General features: G+C 45.5%; 6 non-coding genes across 6 annotated transcripts; all 6 read right to left on the bottom strand.

The window, feature by feature from the left end:
- Positions 1–2146: 2146 nt before the first annotated feature.
- On the bottom strand, positions 2147–2310 carry LOC147081125 (U1 spliceosomal RNA). The gene has a single exon (XR_015076842.1). It is a non-coding gene; the product is annotated as a U1 spliceosomal RNA (small nuclear RNA).
- A 2990-nt stretch (positions 2311–5300) lies between these two features.
- Positions 5301–5464, bottom strand: LOC147081124 (U1 spliceosomal RNA). The gene has a single exon (XR_015076833.1). It is a non-coding gene; the product is annotated as a U1 spliceosomal RNA (small nuclear RNA).
- Positions 5465–8475: 3011 nt separating this feature from the next.
- On the bottom strand, positions 8476–8638 carry LOC147081123 (U1 spliceosomal RNA). Its single transcript, XR_015076847.1, has one exon. It is a non-coding gene; the product is annotated as a U1 spliceosomal RNA (small nuclear RNA).
- A 3009-nt stretch (positions 8639–11647) lies between these two features.
- Positions 11648–11811, bottom strand: LOC147081122 (U1 spliceosomal RNA). The gene has a single exon (XR_015076825.1). It is a non-coding gene; the product is annotated as a U1 spliceosomal RNA (small nuclear RNA).
- Positions 11812–14820: 3009 nt separating this feature from the next.
- LOC147081121 (U1 spliceosomal RNA) lies at positions 14821–14984 on the bottom strand. Its single transcript, XR_015076832.1, has one exon. It is a non-coding gene; the product is annotated as a U1 spliceosomal RNA (small nuclear RNA).
- Positions 14985–17997: 3013 nt separating this feature from the next.
- LOC147081120 (U1 spliceosomal RNA) lies at positions 17998–18160 on the bottom strand. The gene has a single exon (XR_015076841.1). It is a non-coding gene; the product is annotated as a U1 spliceosomal RNA (small nuclear RNA).
- Between the last annotated feature and the right edge of the window lie 1342 nt (positions 18161–19502).

Genomic DNA, 19502 nt, shown 5'->3' with positions numbered 1-19502 from the left:
TTTCAGTCATGCCGTAAATCAAAATGATGTCCTGTGGCAGGGAATATCACCAGGACCTTCTAAGAACCGTGGCATTTTCCTTTGCAAACAACATGAGAGGGCTGTCCTACGATGAGAGATTGTGTAGAATGGGCCTATACTCTCGGCAGTTTAGAAGAATGAGAGGTGATCTCATTGAAGGGGGTTGGCAGGGTAGATACTGAGAGGTTGTTTCCCCTGGCTGGAGTGTCTAGAACTAGGGGGCATAGTCTCAGGATAAGGGGTAGGCCATTTAAGACCGAGATGAGGAGGAATTTCTTCACTCAGAAGGTTGTGAACCTTTGGAGTTCTCTGCCCCAGAGGGCTGTGAATGCCGAGTCTTTGGGTATATTCAAGGCTGAGATTGATAGATTTTTGGACTCTAGGGTTATGGAGATCGAGCGGGAAAGTGGAGTTGAGGTCGATGACCGGCCATGATCTTATTGAATGGCGGAGCCGGCTCGAGGGGCCGCATGGCCTACTCCTGCTCTTATTTCTTATTTCTTAACCACATGCCGTCATCCACAAATAAAGAAGTAACAGAAAGGGTTACTTCTCCAAGAACTCTGCTGCCCGTATCCTAAGTCGCACCAAGTCCCATTTACCCATCACCCCCTGTGCTCGCTGACCTGCATTGGCTCATGGTCCAGCAACGCCTCGATTTTTAAATTCTCTTGTTTTCAAATCCCTCCACGGCATCGCCCCCCCCTTTCCCTGTAACCTCCTCCAGCCCTGCAACCAATGCACTCTTTAAAGCCGCGTGGAAACGCAGAGCGCTGCAGGTCCCGCGCATCCGGTGAGCCGGCTTTTGAATAGAAAAAACGTGCACGTGCTGAATTTTGAATGGGCTGCACAGCCCGTTGACGGGGCGTGCGGGCCAAAGAAACAAATTAGAGGGACCGTTGCCTACAACCCTCCGAGGTCATATAATAGAACGATTGCAGCACAGAGGGAGGCCATTCGGCCCGTCGAGCCCGTGCCGACTCTCTGCAAGAGCACTTCAGCTAGTCCCACCCCCCTGCCTTTTCCCCGTAGCCCTGCAAATTCTTTTCTTTCAGGTACTTACCCAATTCTCTTCTGAAAGCCACAATTGAATTTGTCTCCAGCACCCTTTCAAGCAGTGATTTCCAGATGCTAACCGCTCGCTGCGTAAGAACATTTTCCCTCATGTCGCCTTTGATCTCTGTGATCATGCAATTTGGGCGTCTTGCGTATCCCCTACTTTATTCGCTCCGCCGGTGGCGGGCGTGCTTTCAGCTGCCTAGGCCCTAAACTCTGGAATTCCCTCCCGAAACCTCTCCGCCTCTCTCTCTCTCCTCCTTTCAGACGCTCCTTAAAACCTACCTTTTCGAGCAAGCTTTTGGTCATCTGTCCTAATATCTCCTTGTGCGGCTGGGTGTCAAATTTAGTTTGCTAACACTCCTGTGGAGTGCCTTGGGACGTTTCACTATGTTAAAGACGCTATATAAATACAAGATGATGAGTAAATAAGGATAAACTGTTTCCAGTGTCGGAAGGGTCAGTAACCAGGAGACACAGATTGAAGAAAATTTGCAAAAGAAGCAGAGGCGACAGTAGGATGTTTCCCCGCCTTCCCCACCCCAGCTCGAGGTGACCTAAGGTAAAAAGGTAATTTGGATAATATTTGAAGGTAAAATAATTGCAGGGCTTTGGTGAAAGAAGAGAGGAGTAGGATTAATTGGATAGCCCTTTGAAAGAGCCGGCAGAGACACGATGGGCCGAATGGCCTGGTTGTGTGCTGTATGATTGTTTCTGTAGTGAATAAGGTTGAACATTTTGCCAAAGTGCAGAGTTGGCATGCAGCTTTGAAACATTTTTTGTATGCGGTGTATAATTGTTGATTTTTTGTGGAAAATGTGTAATTTCTTAGTAGTAAGGATGAATATAACTGTGAGTGTAAAGATGAAATGAAATGTGAGCGTTAGGATGGGTTATGATGCGATTTGAATAGGCCATTATGCAGAGTTGTATTGTGTCACAGCTCCCTGTGTTGGGAATAAAGCGGTTAGAATTGATAACAAAGCAAACGATATATATAACGGTATATATATTTGACAGCTTAGTTGAAAAGAGAATGCTGTTGAAATTCTATTTTTTATTGTAAAGCCAGGGGAGAGCGCGAACGCAGTCCCCCACTACCACAAATTTTGCAGTCGAGTATCCCGCATTTGGGGACATCGCAGGCGTCAGCACACCCGAAGTGCAATGGGCTAGCCTCGTCCTGGGAGAACCACCTTCTTGATCATGGTCTCTCCCCTGCCAGGTAAGTATGCTTTCCAGCTGCACACACTGCCTCGCCACATCATTCACTGCCTCTTACCGTCTCAACGACTCCTTTTTTAAAATCACAATGTCCCTTCATTCAGAAAGTGCTGCTGTTTTCTCATGTCGATTCTGCTAAAATATTGCAATATATAATGATATACCCTTTGACAAAACGCTGCAATAATACAGAGCCGGCCATGCATATTTGCATATTGCCCTTAAAAGGAAACGAACGCTCCCTCAGTAACTGTCCTTCAGGCCACGGAAAGTTTTCTGGAAATAAATCTCTCCTTATATTTATTGCATCTGAAGTAAATGTTTGTCATATCTTCATATGAACAATAATTCGGAATCTGATGTCTTTGAAAAAGCAATTTTCAAGTTTTGCCCATAAAGACCGATAAGAGACATAGTGAGGTTCTGGCCCATCAAGTCTTCATCACTTGTCACATTCACTCACTGTGGTTGAAATATTTCACCAACAAACCCACCTTCATTTCTTTAAGCGGGTTTCACATTTTTTGTCTTATAATAGTCCTGTGAAGGGCCTTGGGACGTTTTTACTACGTTAAAGACGCTATATAAAGACAAGTTGTTGTTGGTGTTGTTGTTGTTTTTGTTTGCAATCTTTCTCACTCTTTTCAGTATGATCATTGTCCTCATAGTGAGTAAATGATATAAGGAAAAGCCACATTAAGAGCTTAAACGCGGAGCTGGGAATTAAATGTTCCTTAATGTTGTTATATGTAAGGGAGACACTGGAAATATTGAGGTACTCGAGCCAACGGTGCAGCAATCCTAACTTCCTCCAGCATGGTCAGTGCTTCCAGTAAGACTTTCTCCTGTTCCGTTTCAGTCATGCCGTAAATCAAAATGATGTCCTGTGGCAGGGAATATCACCAGGACCTTCTAAGAACCGTGGCATTTTCCTTTGCAAACAACATGAGAGGGCTGTCCTACGATGAGAGATTGTGTAGAATGGGCCTATACTCTCGGCAGTTTAGAAGAATGAGAGGTGATCTCATTGAAGGGGGTTGGCAGGGTAGATACTGAGAGGTTGTTTCCCCTGGCTGGAGTGTCTAGAACTAGGGGGCATAGTCTCAGGATAAGGGGTAGGCCATTTAAGACCGAGATGAGGAGGAATTTCTTCACTCAGAAGCTTGTGAACCTTTGGAGTTCTCTGCCCCAGAGGGCTGTGAATGCCGAGTCTTTGGGTATATTCAAGGCTGAGATTGATAGATTTTTGGACTCTAGGGTTATGGAGATCGAGCGGGAAAGTGGAGTTGAGGTCGATGACCGGCCATGATCTTATTGAATGGCGGAGCCGGCTCGAGGGGCCGCATGGCCTACTCCTGCTCTTATTTCTTATTTCTTAACCACATGCCGTCATCCACAAATAAAGAAGTAACAGAAAGGGTTACTTCTCCAAGAAATCTGCTGCCCGTATCCTAAGTCGCACCAAGTCCCATTTACCCATCACCCCCTGTGCTCGCTGACCTGCATTGGCTCATGGTCCAGCAGCGCCTCGATTTTTAAATTCTCTTGTTTTCAAATCCCTCCACGGCATCGCCCCCCCCTTTCCCTGTAACCTCCTCCAGCCCTGCAACCAATGCACTCTTTAAAGCCGCGTGGAAACGCAGAGCGCTGCAGGTCCCGCGCATCCGGTGAGCCGGCTTTTGAATAGAAAAAACGTGCACGTGCTGAATTTTAAATGGGCCGCACAGCCCGTTGACGGGGCGTGCGGGCCAAAGAAACAAATTAGAGGGACCGTTGCCTACAACCCTCCGAGGTCATATAATAGAACGATTGCAGCACAGAGGGAGGCCATTCGGCCCGTCGAGCCCGTGCCGACTCTCTGCAAGAGCACTTCAGCTAGTCCCACCCCCCTGCCTTTTCCCCGTAGCCCTGCAAATTCTTTTCTTTCAGGTACTTACCCAATTCTCTTCTGAAAGCCACAATTGAATTTGTCTCCAGCACCCTTTCAAGCAGTGATTTCCAGATGCTAACCGCTCGCTGCGTAAGAACATTTTCCCTCATGTCGCCTTTGATCTCTGTGATCATGCAATTTGGGCGTCTTGCGTATCCCCTACTTTATTCGCTCCGCCGGTGGCGGGCGTGCTTTCAGCTGCCTAGGCCCTAAACTCTGGAATTCCCTCCCGAAACCTCTCCGCCTCTCTCTCCTCCTTTCAGACGCTCCTTAAAACCTACCTTTTCGAGCAAGCTTTTGGTCATCTGTCCTAATATCTCCTTGTGCGGCTGGGTGTCAAATTTAGTTTGCTAACACTCCTGTGGAGTGCCTTGGGACGTTTCACTATGTTAAAGACGCTATATAAATACAAGATGATGAGTAAATAAGGATAAACTGTTTCCAGTGTCGGAAGGGTCAGTAACCAGGAGACACAGATTGAAGAAAATTTGCAAAAGAAGCAGAGGCGACAGTAGGATGTTTCCCCGCCTTCCCCACCCCAGCTCGAGGTGACCTAAGGTAAAAAGGTAATTTGGATAATATTTGAAGGTAAAATAATTGCAGGGCTTTGGTGAAAGAAGAGAGGAGTAGGATTAATTGGATAGCCCTTTGAAAGAGCCGGCAGAGACACGATGGGCCGAATGGCCTGGTTGTGTGCTGTATGATTGTTTCTGTAGTGAATAAGGTTGAACATTTTGCCAAGGTGCAGAGTTGGCATGCAGCTTTGAAACATTTTTTGTATGCGGTGTATAATTGTTGATTTTTTGTGGAAAATGTGTAATTTCTTAGTAGTAAGGATGAATATAACTGTGAGTGTAAAGATGAAATGAAATGTGAGCGTTAGGATGGGTTATGATGCGATTTGAATAGGCCATTATGCAGAGTTGTATTGTGTCACAGCTCCCTGTGTTGGGAATAAAGCGCAGTTAGAATTGAAAACAAAGCAAACGATATATATATAACGGTATATATATTTGACAGCTTAGTTGAAAAGAGAATGCTGTTGAAATTCTATTTTTTATTGTAAAGCCAGGGGAGAGCGCGAACGCAGTCCCCCACTACCACAAATTTTGCAGTCGAGTATCCCGCATTTGGGGACATCGCAGGCGTCAGCACACCCGCAGTGCAATGGGCTAGCCTCGTCCTGGGAGAACCACCTTCTTGATCATGGTGTCTCCCCTGCCAGGTAAGTATGCTTTCCAGCTGCACACACTGCCTCGCCACATCATTCACTGCCTCTTACCGTCTCAACGACTCCTTTTTTAAAATCACAATGTCCCTTCATTCAGAAAGTGCTGCTGTTTTCTCATGTCGATTCTGCTAAAATATTGCAATATATAATGATATATCCTTTGACAAAACGCTGCAATAATACAGAGCCGGCCATGCATATGTGCATATTGCCCTTAAAAGGAAACGAACGCTCCCTCAGTAACTGTCCTTCAGGCCACGGAAAGTTTTCTGGAAATAAATCTCTCCTTATATTTATTGCATCTGAAGTAAATGTTTGTCATATCTTCATATGAACAATAATTCGGAATCTGATGTCTCTGAAAAAGCAATTTTCAAGTTTTGCCCATAAAGACCGATAAGAGACATAGTGAGGTTCTGGCCCATCAAGTCTTCATCACTTGTCACATTCACTCACTGTGGTTGAAATATTTCACCAACAAACCCACCTTCATTTCTTTAAGCGGGTTTCACATTTTTTGTCTTATAATAGTCCTGTGAAGGGCCTTGGGACGTTTTTACTACGTTAAAGACGCTATATAAAGACAAGTTGTTGTTGGTGTTGTTGTTGTTTTTGTTTGCAATCTTTCTCACTCTTTTCAGTATGATCATTGTCCTCATAGTGAGTAAATGATATAAGGAAAAGCCACATTAAGAGCTTAAACGCGGAGCTGGGAATTAAATGTTCCTTAATGTTGTTATATGTAAGGGAGACACTGGAAATATTGAGGTACTCGAGCCAACGGTGCAGCAATCCTAACTTCCTCCAGCATGGTCAGTGCTTCCAGTAAGACTTTCTCCTGTTCCGTTTCAGTCATGCCGTAAATCAAAATGATGTCCTGTGGCAGGGAATATCACCAGGACCTTCTAAGAACCGTGGCATTTTCCTTTGCAAACAACATGAGAGGGCTGTCCTACGATGAGAGATTGTGTAGAATGGGCCTATACTCTCGGCAGTTTAGAAGAATGAGAGGTGATCTCATTGAAACATGCAAGATTCTGAAGGGGGTTGGCAGGGTAGATACTGAGAGGTTGTTTCCCCTGGCTGGAGTGTCTAGAACTAGGGGGCATAGTCTCAGGATAAGGGGTAGGCCATTTAAGACCGAGATGAGGAGGAATTTCTTCACTCAGAAGCTTGTGAACCTTTGGAGTTTTCTGCCCCAGAGGGCTGTGAATGCCGAGTCTTTGGGTATATTCAAGGCTGAGATTGATAGATTTTTGGACTCTAGGGTTATGGAGATCGAGCGGGAAAGTGGAGTTGAGGTCGATGACCGGCCATGATCTTATTGAATGGCGGAGCCGGCTCGAGGGGCCGCATGGCCTACTCCTGCTCTTATTTCTTATTTCTTAACCACATGCCGTCATCCACAAATAAAGAAGTAACAGAAAGGGTTACTTCTCCAAGAACTCTGCTGCCCGTATCCTAAGTCGCACCAAGTCCCATTTACCCATCACCCCCTGTGCTCGCTGACCTGCATTGGCTCATGGTCCAGCAACGCCTCGATTTTTAAATTCTCTTGTTTTCAAATCCCTCCACGGCATCGCCCCCCCCCCTTTCCCTGTAACCTCCTCCAGCCCTGCAACCAATGCACTCTTTAAAGCCGCGTGGAAACGCAGAGCGCTGCAGGTCCCGCGCATCCGGTGAGCCGGCTTTTGAATAGAAAAAACGTGCACGTGCTGAATTTTGAATGGGCCGCACAGCCCGTTGACGGGGCGTGCGGGCCAAAGAAACAAATTAGAGGGACCGTTGCCTACAACCCTCCGAGGTCATATAATAGAACGATTGCAGCACAGAGGGAGGCCATTCGGCCCGTCGAGCCCGTGCCGACTCTCTGCAAGAGCACTTCAGCTAGTCCCACCCCCCTGCCTTTTCCCCGTAGCCCTGCAAATTCTTTTCTTTCAGGTACTTACCCAATTCTCTTCTGAAAGCCACAATTGAATTTGTCTCCAGCACCCTTTCAAGCAGTGATTTCCAGATGCTAACCGCTCGCTGCGTAAGAACATTTTCCCTCATGTCGCCTTTGATCTCTGTGATCATGCAATTTGGGCGTCTTGCGTATCCCCTACTTTATTCGCTCCGCCGGTGGCGGGCGTGCTTTCAGCTGCCTAGGCCCTAAACTCTGGAATTCCCTCCCGAAACCTCTCCGCCTCTCTCTCTCTCCTCCTTTCAGACGCTCCTTAAAACCTACCTTTTCGAGCAAGCTTTTGGTCATCTGTCCTAATATCTCCTTGTGCGGCTGGGTGTCAAATTTAGTTTGCTAACACTCCTGTGGAGTGCCTTGGGACGTTTCACTATGTTAAAGACGCTATATAAATACAAGATGATGAGTAAATAAGGATAAACTGTTTCCAGTGTCGGAAGGGTCAGTAACCAGGAGACACAGATTGAAGAAAATTTGCAAAAGAAGCAGAGGCGACAGTAGGATGTTTCCCCGCCTTCCCCACCCCAGCTCGAGGTGACCTAAGGTAAAAAGGTAATTTGGATAATATTTGAAGGTAAAATAATTGCAGGGCTTTGGTGAAAGAAGAGAGGAGTAGGATTAATTGGATAGCCCTTTGAAAGAGCCGGCAGAGACACGATGGGCCGAATGGCCTGGTTGTGTGCTGTATGATTGTTTCTGTAGTGAATAAGGTTGAACATTTTGCCAAAGTGCAGAGTTGGCATGCAGCTTTGAAACATTTTTTGTATGCGGTGTATAATTGTTGATTTTTTGTGGAAAATGTGTAATTTCTTAGTAGTAAGGATGAATATAACTGTGAGTGTAAAGATGAAATGAAATGTGAGCGTTAGGATGGGTTATGATGCGATTTGAATAGGCCATTATGCAGAGTTGTATTGTGTCACAGCTCCCTGTGTTGGGAATAAAGCGCAGTTAGAATTGAAAACAAAGCAAACGATATATATAACGGTATATATATTTGACAGCTTAGTTGAAAAGAGAATGCTGTTGAAATTCTATTTTTTATTGTAAAGCCAGGGGAGAGCGCGAACGCAGTCCCCCACTACCACAAATTTTGCAGTCGAGTATCCCGCATTTGGGGACATCGCAGGCGTCAGCACACCCGAAGTGCAATGGGCTAACCTCGTCCTGGCAAACCACCTTCTTGATCATGGTCTCTCCCCTGCCAGGTAAGTATGCTTTCCAACTGCACACACTGCCTCGCCACATCATTCACTGCCTCTTACCGTCTCAACGACTCCTTTTTTAAAATCACAATGTCCCTTCATTCAGAAAGTGCTGCTGTTTTCTCATGTCGATTCTGCTAAAATATTGCAATATATAATGATATACCCTTTGACAAAACGCTGCAATAATACAGAGCCGGCCATGCATATTTGCATATTGCCCTTAAAAGGAAACGAACGCTCCCTCAGTAACTGTCCTTCAGGCCACGGAAAGTTTTCTGGAAATAAATCTCTCCTTATATTTATTGCATCTGAAGTAAATGTTTGTCATATCTTCATATGAACAATAATTCGGAATCTGATGTCTTTGAAAAAGCAATTTTCAAGTTTTGCCCATAAAGACCGATAAGAGACATAGTGAGGTTCTGGCCCATCAAGTCTTCATCACTTGTCACATTCACTCACTGTGGTTGAAATATTTCACCAACAAACCCACCTTCATTTCTTTAAGCGGGTTTCACATTTTTTGTCTTATAATAGTCCTGTGAAGGGCCTTGGGACGTTTTTACTACGTTAAAGACGCTATATAAAGACAAGTTGTTGTTGGTGTTGTTGTTGTTTTTGTTTGCAATCTTTCTCACTCTTTTCAGTATGATCATTGTCCTCATAGTGAGTAAATGATATAAGGAAAAGCCACATTAAGAGCTTAAACGCGGAGCTGGGAATTAAATGTTCCTTAATGTTGTTATATGTAAGGGAGACACTGGAAATATTGAGGTACTCGAGCCAACGGTGCAGCAATCCTAACTTCCTCCAGCATGGTCAGTGCTTCCAGTAAGACTTTCTCCTGTTCCGTTTCAGTCATGCCGTAAATCAAAATGATGTCCTGTGGCAGGGAATATCACCAGGACCTTCTAAGAACCGTGGCATTTTCCTTTGCAAACAACATGAGAGGGCTGTCCTACGATGAGAGATTGTGTAGAATGGGCCTATACTCTCGGCAGTTTAGAAGAATGAGAGGTGATCTCATTGAAACATGCAAGATTCTGAAGGGGGTTGGCAGGGTAGATACTGAGAGGTTGTTTCCCCTGGCTGGAGTGTCTAGAACTAGGGGGCATAGTCTCAGGATAAGGGGTAGGCCATTTAAGACCGAGATGAGGAGGAATTTCTTCACTCAGAAGCTTGTGAACCTTTGGAGTTCTCTGCCCCAGAGGGCTGTGAATGCCGAGTCTTTGGGTATATTCAAGGCTGAGATTGATAGATTTTTGGACTCTAGGGTTATGGAGATCGAGCGGGAAAGTGGAGTTGAGGTCGATGACCGGCCATGATCTTATTGAATGGCGGAGCCGGCTCGAGGGGCCGCATGGCCTACTCCTGCTCTTATTTCTTATTTCTTAACCACATGCCGTCATCCACAAATAAAGAAGTAACAGAAAGGGTTACTTCTCCAAGAACTCTGCTGCCCGTATCCTAAGTCGCACCAAGTCCCATTTACCCATCACCCCCTGTGCTCGCTGACCTGCATTGGCTCATGGTCCAGCAACGCCTCGATTTTTAAATTCTCTTGTTTTCAAATCCCTCCACGGCATCGCCCCCCCCTTTCCCTGTAACCTCCTCCAGCCCTGCAACCAATGCACTCTTTAAAGCCGCGTGGAAACGCAGAGCGCTGCAGGTCCCGCGCATCCGGTGAGCCGGCTTTTGAATAGAAAAAACGTGCACGTGCTGAATTTTGAATGGGCCGCACAGCCCGCTGACGGGGCGTGCGGGCCAAAGAAACAAATTAGAGGGACCGTTGCCTACAACCCTCCGAGGTCATATAATAGAACGATTGCAGCACAGAGGGAGGCCATTCGGCCCGTCGAGCCCGTGCCGACTCTCTGCAAGAGCACTTCAGCTAGTCCCACCCCCCTGCCTTTTCCCCGTAGCCCTGCAAATTCTTTTCTTTCAGGTACTTACCCAATTCTCTTCTGAAAGCCACAATTGAATTTGTCTCCAGCACCCTTTCAAGCAGTGATTTCCAGATGCTAACCGCTCGCTGCGTAAGAACATTTTCCCTCATGTCGCCTTTGATCTCTGTGATCATGCAATTTGGGCGTCTTGCGTATCCCCTACTTTATTCGCTCCGCCGGTGGCGGGCGTGCTTTCAGCTGCCTAGGCCCTAAACTCTGGAATTCCCTCCCGAAACCTCTCCGCCTCTCTCTCTCTCCTCCTTTCAGACGCTCCTTAAAACCTACCTTTTCGAGCAAGCTTTTGGTCATCTGTCCTAATATCTCCTTGTGCGGCTGGGTGTCAAATTTAGTTTGCTAACACTCCTGTGGAGTGCCTTGGGACGTTTCACTATGTTAAAGACGCTATATAAATACAAGATGATGAGTAAATAAGGATAAACTGTTTCCAGTGTCGGAAGGGTCAGTAACCAGGAGACACAGATTGAAGAAAATTTGCAAAAGAAGCAGAGGCGACAGTAGGATGTTTCCCCGCCTTCCCCACCCCAGCTCGAGGTGACCTAAGGTAAAAAGGTAATTTGGATAATATTTGAAGGTAAAATAATTGCAGGGCTTTGGTGAAAGAAGAGAGGAGTAGGATTAATTGGATAGCCCTTTGAAAGAGCCGGCAGAGACACGATGGGCCGAATGGCCTGGTTGTGTGCTGTATGATTGTTTCTGTAGTGAATAAGGTTGAACATTTTGCCAAGGTGCAGAGTTGGCATGCAGCTTTGAAACATTTTTTGTATGCGGTGTATAATTGTTGATTTTTTGTGGAAAATGTGTAATTTCTTAGTAGTAAGGATGAATATAACTGTGAGTGTAAAGATGAAATGAAATGTAAGCGTTAGGATGGGTTATGATGCGATTTGAATAGGCCATTATGCAGAGTTGTATTGTGTCACAGCTCCCTGTGTTGGGAATAAAGCGCAGTTAGAATTGAAAACAAAGCAAACGATATATATAACGGTATATATATTTGACAGCTTAGTTGAAAAGAGAATGCTGTTGAAATTCTATTTTTTATTGTAAAGCCAGGGGAGAGCGCGAACGCAGTCCCCCACTACCACAAATTTTGCAGTCGAGTATCCCGCATTTGGGGACATCGCAGGCGTCAGCACACCCGAAGTGCAATGGGCTAGCCTCGTCCTGGGAGAACCACCTTCTTGATCATGGTGTCTCCCCTGCCAGGTAAGTATGCTTTCCAGCTGCACACACTGCCTCGCCACATCATTCACTGCCTCTTACCGTCTCAACGACTCCTTTTTTAAAATCACAATGTCCCTTCATTCAGAAAGTGCTGCTGTTTTCTCATGTCGATTCTGCTAAAATATTGCAATATATAATGATATATCCTTTGACAAAACGCTGCAATAATACAGAGCCGGCCATGCATATGTGCATATTGCCCTTAAAAGGAAACGAACGCTCCCTCAGTAACTGTCCTTCAGGCCACGGAAAGTTTTCTGGAAATAAATCTCTCCTTATATTTATTGCATCTGAAGTAAATGTTTGTCATATCTTCATATGAACAATAATTCGGAATCTGATGTCTCTGAAAAAGCAATTTTCAAGTTTTGCCCATAAAGACCGATAAGAGACATAGTGAGGTTCTGGCCCATCAAGTCTTCATCACTTGTCACATTCACTCACTGTGGTTGAAATATTTCACCAACAAACCCACCTTCATTTCTTTAAGCGGGTTTCACATTTTTTGTCTTATAATAGTCCTGTGAAGGGCCTTGGGACGTTTTTACTACGTTAAAGACGCTATATAAAGACAAGTTGTTGTTGGTGTTGTTGTTGTTTTTGTTTGCAATCTTTCTCACTCTTTTCAGTATGATCATTGTCCTCATAGTGAGTAAATGATATAAGGAAAAGCCACATTAAGAGCTTAAACGCGGAGCTGGGAATTAAATGTTCCTTAATGTTGTTATATGTAAGGGAGACACTGGAAATATTGAGGTACTCGAGCCAACGGTGCAGCAATCCTAACTTCCTCCAGCATGGTCAGTGCTTCCAGTAAGACTTTCTCCTGTTCCGTTTCAGTCATGCCGTAAATCAAAATGATGTCCTGTGGCAGGGAATATCACCAGGACCTTCTAAGAACCGTGGCATTTTCCTTTGCAAACAACATGAGAGGGCTGTCCTACGATGAGAGATTGTGTAGAATGGGCCTATACTCTCGGCAGTTTAGAAGAATGAGAGGTGGTCTCATTGAAACATGCAAGATTCTGAAGGGGGTTGGCAGGGTAGATACTGAGAGGTTGTTTCCCCTGGCTGGAGTGTCTAGAACTAGGGGGCATAGTCTCAGGATAAGGGGTAGGCCATTTAAGACCGAGATGAGGAGGAATTTCTTCACTCAGAAGCTTGTGAACCTTTGGAGTTCTCTGCCCCAGAGGGCTGTGAATGCCGAGTCTTTGGGTATATTCAAGGCTGAGATTGATAGATTTTTGGACTCTAGGGTTATGGAGATCGAGCGGGAAAGTGGAGTTGAGGTCGATGACCGGCCATGATCTTATTGAATGGCGGAGCCGGCTCGAGGGGCCGCATGGCCTACTCCTGCTCTTATTTCTTATTTCTTAACCACATGCCGTCATCCACAAATAAAGAAGTAACAGAAAGGGTTACTTCTCCAAGAACTCTGCTGCCCGTATCCTAAGTCGCACCAAGTCCCATTTACCCATCACCCCCTGTGCTCGCTGACCTGCATTGGCTCATGGTCCAGCAACGCCTCGATTTTTAAATTCTCTTGTTTTCAAATCCCTCCACGGCATCGCCCCCCCCTTTCCCTGTAACCTCCTCCAGCCCTGCAACCAATGCACTCTTTAAAGCCGCGTGGAAACGCAGAGCGCTGCAGGTCCCGCGCATCCGGTGAGCCGGCTTTTGAATAGAAAAAACGTGCACGTGCTGAATTTTGAATGGGCCGCACAGCCCGTTGACGGGGCGTGCGGGCCAAAGAAACAAATTAGAGGGACCGTTGCCTACAACCCTCCGAGGTCATATAATAGAACGATTGCAGCACAGAGGGAGGCCATTCGGCCCGTCGAGCCCGTGCCGACTCTCTGCAAGAGCACTTCAGCTAGTCCCACCCCCCTGCCTTTTCCCCGTAGCCCTGCAAATTCTTTTCTTTCAGGTACTTACCCAATTCTCTTCTGAAAGCCACAATTGAATTTGTCTCCAGCACCCTTTCAAGCAGTGATTTCCAGATGCTAACCGCTCGCTGCGTAAGAACATTTTCCCTCATGTCGCCTTTGATCTCTGTGATCATGCAATTTGGGCGTCTTGCGTATCCCCTACTTTATTCGCTCCGCCGGTGGCGGGCGTGCTTTCAGCTGCCTAGGCCCTAAACTCTGGAATTCCCTCCCGAAACCTCTCCGCCTCTCTCTCTCTCCTCCTTTCAGACGCTCCTTAAAACCTACCTTTTCGAGCAAGCTTTTGGTCATCTGTCCTAATATCTCCTTGTGCGGCTGGGTGTCAAATTTAGTTTGCTAACACTCCTGTGGAGTGCCTTGGGACGTTTCACTATGTTAAAGACGCTATATAAATACAAGATGATGAGTAAATAAGGATAAACTGTTTCCAGTGTCGGAAGGGTCAGTAACCAGGAGACACAGATTGAAGAAAATTTGCAAAAGAAGCAGAGGCGACAGTAGGATGTTTCCCCGCCTTCCCCACCCCAGCTCGAGGTGACCTAAGGTAAAAAGGTAATTTGGATAATATTTGAAGGTAAAATAATTGCAGGGCTTTGGTGAAAGAAGAGAGGAGTAGGATTAATTGGATAGCCCTTTGAAAGAGCCGGCAGAGACACGATGGGCCGAATGGCCTGGTTGTGTGCTGTATGATTGTTTCTGTAGTGAATAAGGTTGAACATTTTGCCAAGGTGCAGAGTTGGCATGCAGCTTTGAAACATTTTTTGTATGCGGTGTATAATTGTTGATTTTTTGTGGAAAATGTGTAATTTCTTAGTAGTAAGGATGAATATAACTGTGAGTGTAAAGATGAAATGAAATGTAAGCGTTAGGATGGGTTATGATGCGATTTGAATAGGCCATTATGCAGAGTTGTATTGTGTCACAGCTCCCTGTGTTGGGAATAAAGCGCAGTTAGAATTGAAAACAAAGCAAACGATATATATAACGGTATATATATTTGACAGCTTAGTTGAAAAGAGAATGCTGTTGAAATTCTATTTTTTATTGTAAAGCCAGGGGAGAGCGCGAACGCAGTCCCCCACTACCACAAATTTTGCAGTCGAGTATCCCGCATTTGGGGACATCGCAGGCGTCAGCACACCCGCAGTGCAATGGGCTAGCCTCGTCCTGGGAGAACCACCTTCTTGATCATGGTGTCTCCCCTGCCAGGTAAGTATGCTTTCCAGCTGCACACACTGCCTCGCCACATCATTCACTGCCTCTTACCGTCTCAACGACTCCTTTTTTAAAATCACAATGTCCCTTCATTCAGAAAGTGCTGCTGTTTTCTCATGTCGATTCTGCTAAAATATTGCAATATATAATGATATACCCTTTGACAAAACGCTGCAATAATACAGAGCCGGCCATGCATATTTGCATATTGCCCTTAAAAGGAAACGAACGCTCCCTCAGTAACTGTCCTTCAGGCCACGGAAAGTTTTCTGGAAATAAATCTCTCCTTATATTTATTGCATCTGAAGTAAATGTTTGTCATATCTTCATATGAACAATAATTCGGAATCTGATGTCTCTGAAAAAGCAATTTTCAAGTTTTGCCCATAAAGACCGATAAGAGACATAGTGAGGTTCTGGCCCATCAAGTCTTCATCACTTGTCACATTCACTCACTGTGGTTGAAATATTTCACCAACAAACCCACCTTCATTTCTTTAAGCGGGTTTCACATTTTTTGTCTTATAATAGTCCTGTGAAGGGCCTTGGGACGTTTTTACTACGTTAAAGACGCTATATAAAGACAAGTTGTTGTTGGTGTTGTTGTTGTTTTTGTTTGCAATCTTTCTCACTCTTTTCAGTATGATCATTGTCCTCATAGTGAGTAAATGATATAAGGAAAAGCCACATTAAGAGCTTAAACGCGGAGCTGGGAATTAAATGTTCCTTAATGTTGTTATATGTAAGGGAGACACTGGAAATATTGAGGTACTCGAGCCAACGGTGCAGCAATCCTAACTTCCTCCAGCATGGTCAGTGCTTCCAGTAAGACTTTCTCCTGTTCCGTTTCAGTCATGCCGTAAATCAAAATGATGTCCTGTGGCAGGGAATATCACCAGGACCTTCTAAGAACCGTGGCATTTTCCTTTGCAAACAACATGAGAGGGCTGTCCTACGATGAGAGATTGTGTAGAATGGGCCTATACTCTCGGCAGTTTAGAAGAATGAGAGGTGATCTCATTGAAACATGCAAGATTCTGAAGGGGGTTGGCAGGGTAGATACTGAGAGGTTGTTTCCCCTGGCTGGAGTGTCTAGAACTAGGGGGCATAGTCTCAGGATAAGGGGTAGGCCATTTAAGACCGAGATGAGGAGGAATTTCTTCACTCAGAAGCTTGTGAACCTTTGGAGTTCTCTGCCCCAGAGGGCTGTGAATGCCGAGTCTTTGGGTATATTCAAGGCTGAGATTGATAGATTTTTGGACTCTAGGGTTATGGAGATCGAGCGGGAAAGTGGAGTTGAGGTCGATGACCGGCCATGATCTTATTGAATGGCGGAGCCGGCTCGAGGGGCCGCATGGCCTACTCCTGCTCTTATTTCTTATTTCTTAACCACATGCCGTCATCCACAAATAAAGAAGTAACAGAAAGGGTTACTTCTCCAAGAACTCTGCTGCCCGTATCCTAAGTCGCACCAAGTCCCATTTACCCATCACCCCCTGTGCTCGCTGACCTGCATTGGCTCATGGTCCAGCAACGCCTCGATTTTTAAATTCTCTTGTTTTCAAATCCCTCCACGGCATCGCCCCCCCCCCCCTTTCCCTGTAACCTCCTCCAGCCCTGCAACCAATGCACTCTTTAAAGCCGCGTGGAAACGCAGAGCGCTGCAGGTCCCGCGCATCCGGTGAGCCGGCTTTTGAATAGAAAAAACGTGCACGTGCTGAATTTTGAATGGGCCGCACAGCCCGTTGACGGGGCGTGCGGGCCAAAGAAACAAATTAGAGGGACCGTTGCCTACAACCCTCCGAGGTCATATAATAGAACGATTGCAGCACAGAGGGAGGCCATTCGGCCCGTCGAGCCCGTGCCGACTCTCTGCAAGAGCACTTCAGCTAGTCCCACCCCCCTGCCTTTTCCCCGTAGCCCTGCAAATTCTTTTCTTTCAGGTACTTACCCAATTCTCTTCTGAAAGCCACAATTGAATTTGTCTCCAGCACCCTTTCAAGCAGTGATTTCCAGATGCTAACCGCTCGCTGCGTAAGAACATTTTCCCTCATGTCGCCTTTGATCTCTGTGATCATGCAATTTGGGCGTCTTGCGTATCCCCTACTTTATTCGCTCCGCCGGTGGCGGGCGTGCTTTCAGCTGCCTAGGCCCTAAACTCTGGAATTCCCTCCCGAAACCTCTCCGCCTCTCTCTCTCTCCTCCTTTCAGACGCTCCTTAAAACCTACCTTTTCGAGCAAGCTTTTGGTCATCTGTCCTAATATCTCCTTGTGCGGCTGGGTGTCAAATTTAGTTTGCTAACACTCCTGTGGAGTGCCTTGGGACGTTTCACTATGTTAAAGACGCTATATAAATACAAGATGATGAGTAAATAAGGATAAACTGTTTCCAGTGTCGGAAGGGTCAGTAACCAGGAGACACAGATTGAAGAAAATTTGCAAAAGAAGCAGAGGCGACAGTAGGATGTTTCCCCGCCTTCCCCACCCCAGCTCGAGGTGACCTAAGGTAAAAAGGTAATTTGGATAATATTTGAAGGTAAAATAATTGCAGGGCTTTGGTGAAAGAAGAGAGGAGTAGGATTAATTGGATAGCCCTTTGAAAGAGCCGGCAGAGACACGATGGGCCGAATGGCCTGGTTGTGTGCTGTATGATTGTTTCTGTAGTGAATAAGGTTGAACATTTTGCCAAAGTGCAGAGTTGGCATGCAGCTTTGAAACATTTTTTGTATGCGGTGTATAATTGTTGATTTTTTGTGGAAAATGTGTAATTTCTTAGTAGTAAGGATGAATATAACTGTGAGTGTAAAGATGAAATGAAATGTGAGCGTTAGGATGGGTTATGATGCGATTTGAATAGGCCATTATGCAGAGTTGTATTGTGTCACAGCTCCCTGTGTTGGGAATAAAGCGCAGTTAGAATTGAAAACAAAGCAAACGATATATATAACGGTATATATATTTGACAGCTTAGTTGAAAAGAGAATGCTGTTGAAATTCTATTTTTTATTGTAAAGCCAGGGGAGAGCGCGAACGCAGTCCCCCACTACCACAAATTTTGCAGTCGAGTATCCCGCATTTGGGGACATCGCAGGCGTCAGCACACCCGAAGTGCAATGGGCTAGCCTCATCCTGGCAAACCACCTTCTTGATCATGGTCTCTCCCCTGCCAGGTAAGTATGCTTTCCAACTGCACACACTGCCTCGCCACATCATTCACTGCCTCTTACCGTCTCAACGACTCCTTTTTTAAAATCACAATGTCCCTTCATTCAGAAAGTGCTGCTGTTTTCTCATGTCGATTCTGCTAAAATATTGCAATATATAATGATATACCCTTTGACAAAACGCTGCAATAATACAGAGCCGGCCATGCATATTTGCATATTGCCCTTAAAAGGAAACGAACGCTCCCTCAGTAACTGTCCTTCAGGCCACGGAAAGCTTTCTGGAAATAAATCTCTCCTTATATTTATTGCATCTGAAGTAAATGTTTGTCATATCTTCATATGAACAATAATTCGGAATCTGATGTCTTTGAAAAAGCAATTTTCAAGTTTTGCCCATAAAGACCGATAAGAGACATAGTGAGGTTCTGGCCCATCAAGTCTTCATCACTTGTCACATTCACTCACTGTGGTTGAAATATTTCACCAACAAACCCACCTTCATTTCTTTAAGCGGGTTTCACATTTTTTGTCTTATAATAGTCCTGTGAAGGGCCTTGGGACGTTTTTACTACGTTAAAGACGCTATATAAAGACAAGTTGTTGTTGGTGTTGTTGTTGTTTTTGTTTGCAATCTTTCTCACTCTTTTCAGTATGATCATTGTCCTCATAGTGAGTAAATGATATAAGGAAAAGCCACATTAAGAGCTTAAACGCGGAGCTGGGAATTAAATGTTCCTTAATGTTGTTATATGTAAGGGAGACACTGGAAATATTGAGGTACTCGAGCCAACGGTGCAGCAATCCTAACTTCCTCCAGCATGGTCAGTGCTTCCAGTAAGACTTTCTCCTGTTCCGTTTCAGTCATGCCGTAAATCAAAATGATGTCCTGTGGCAGGGAATATCACCAGGACCTTCTAAGAACCGTGGCATTTTCCTTTGCAAACAACATGAGAGGGCTGTCCTACGATGAGAGATTGTGCAGAATGGGCCTATACTCTCGGCAGTTTAGAAGAATGAGAGGTGGTCTCATTGAAACATGCAAGATTCTGAAGGGGGTTGGCAGGGTAGATACTGAGAGGTTGTTTCCCCTGGCTGGAGTGTCTAGAACTAGGGGGCATAGTCTCAGGATAAGGGGTAGGCCATTTAAGACCGAGATGAGGAGGAATTTCTTCACTCAGAAGCTTGTGAACCTTTGGAGTTCTCTGCCCCAGAGGGCTGTGAATGCCGAGTCTTTGGGTATATTCAAGGCTGAGATTGATAGATTTTTGGACTCTAGGGTTATGGAGATCGAGCGGGAAAGTGGAGTTGAGGTCGATGACCGGCCATGATCTTATTGAATGGCGGAGCCGGCTC

This window comes from Somniosus microcephalus, unplaced genomic scaffold (genome assembly GCF_052327205.1).
Source record: "Somniosus microcephalus isolate GS21.2 unplaced genomic scaffold, FLI_Smic_1.0 scaffold768, whole genome shotgun sequence".
Classification (NCBI taxonomy): domain Eukaryota; kingdom Metazoa; phylum Chordata; class Chondrichthyes; order Squaliformes; family Somniosidae; genus Somniosus; species Somniosus microcephalus.
Note: the sequence above shows the minus strand (reverse complement) of the source record. Positions and strands in the feature narration are given on the sequence as shown.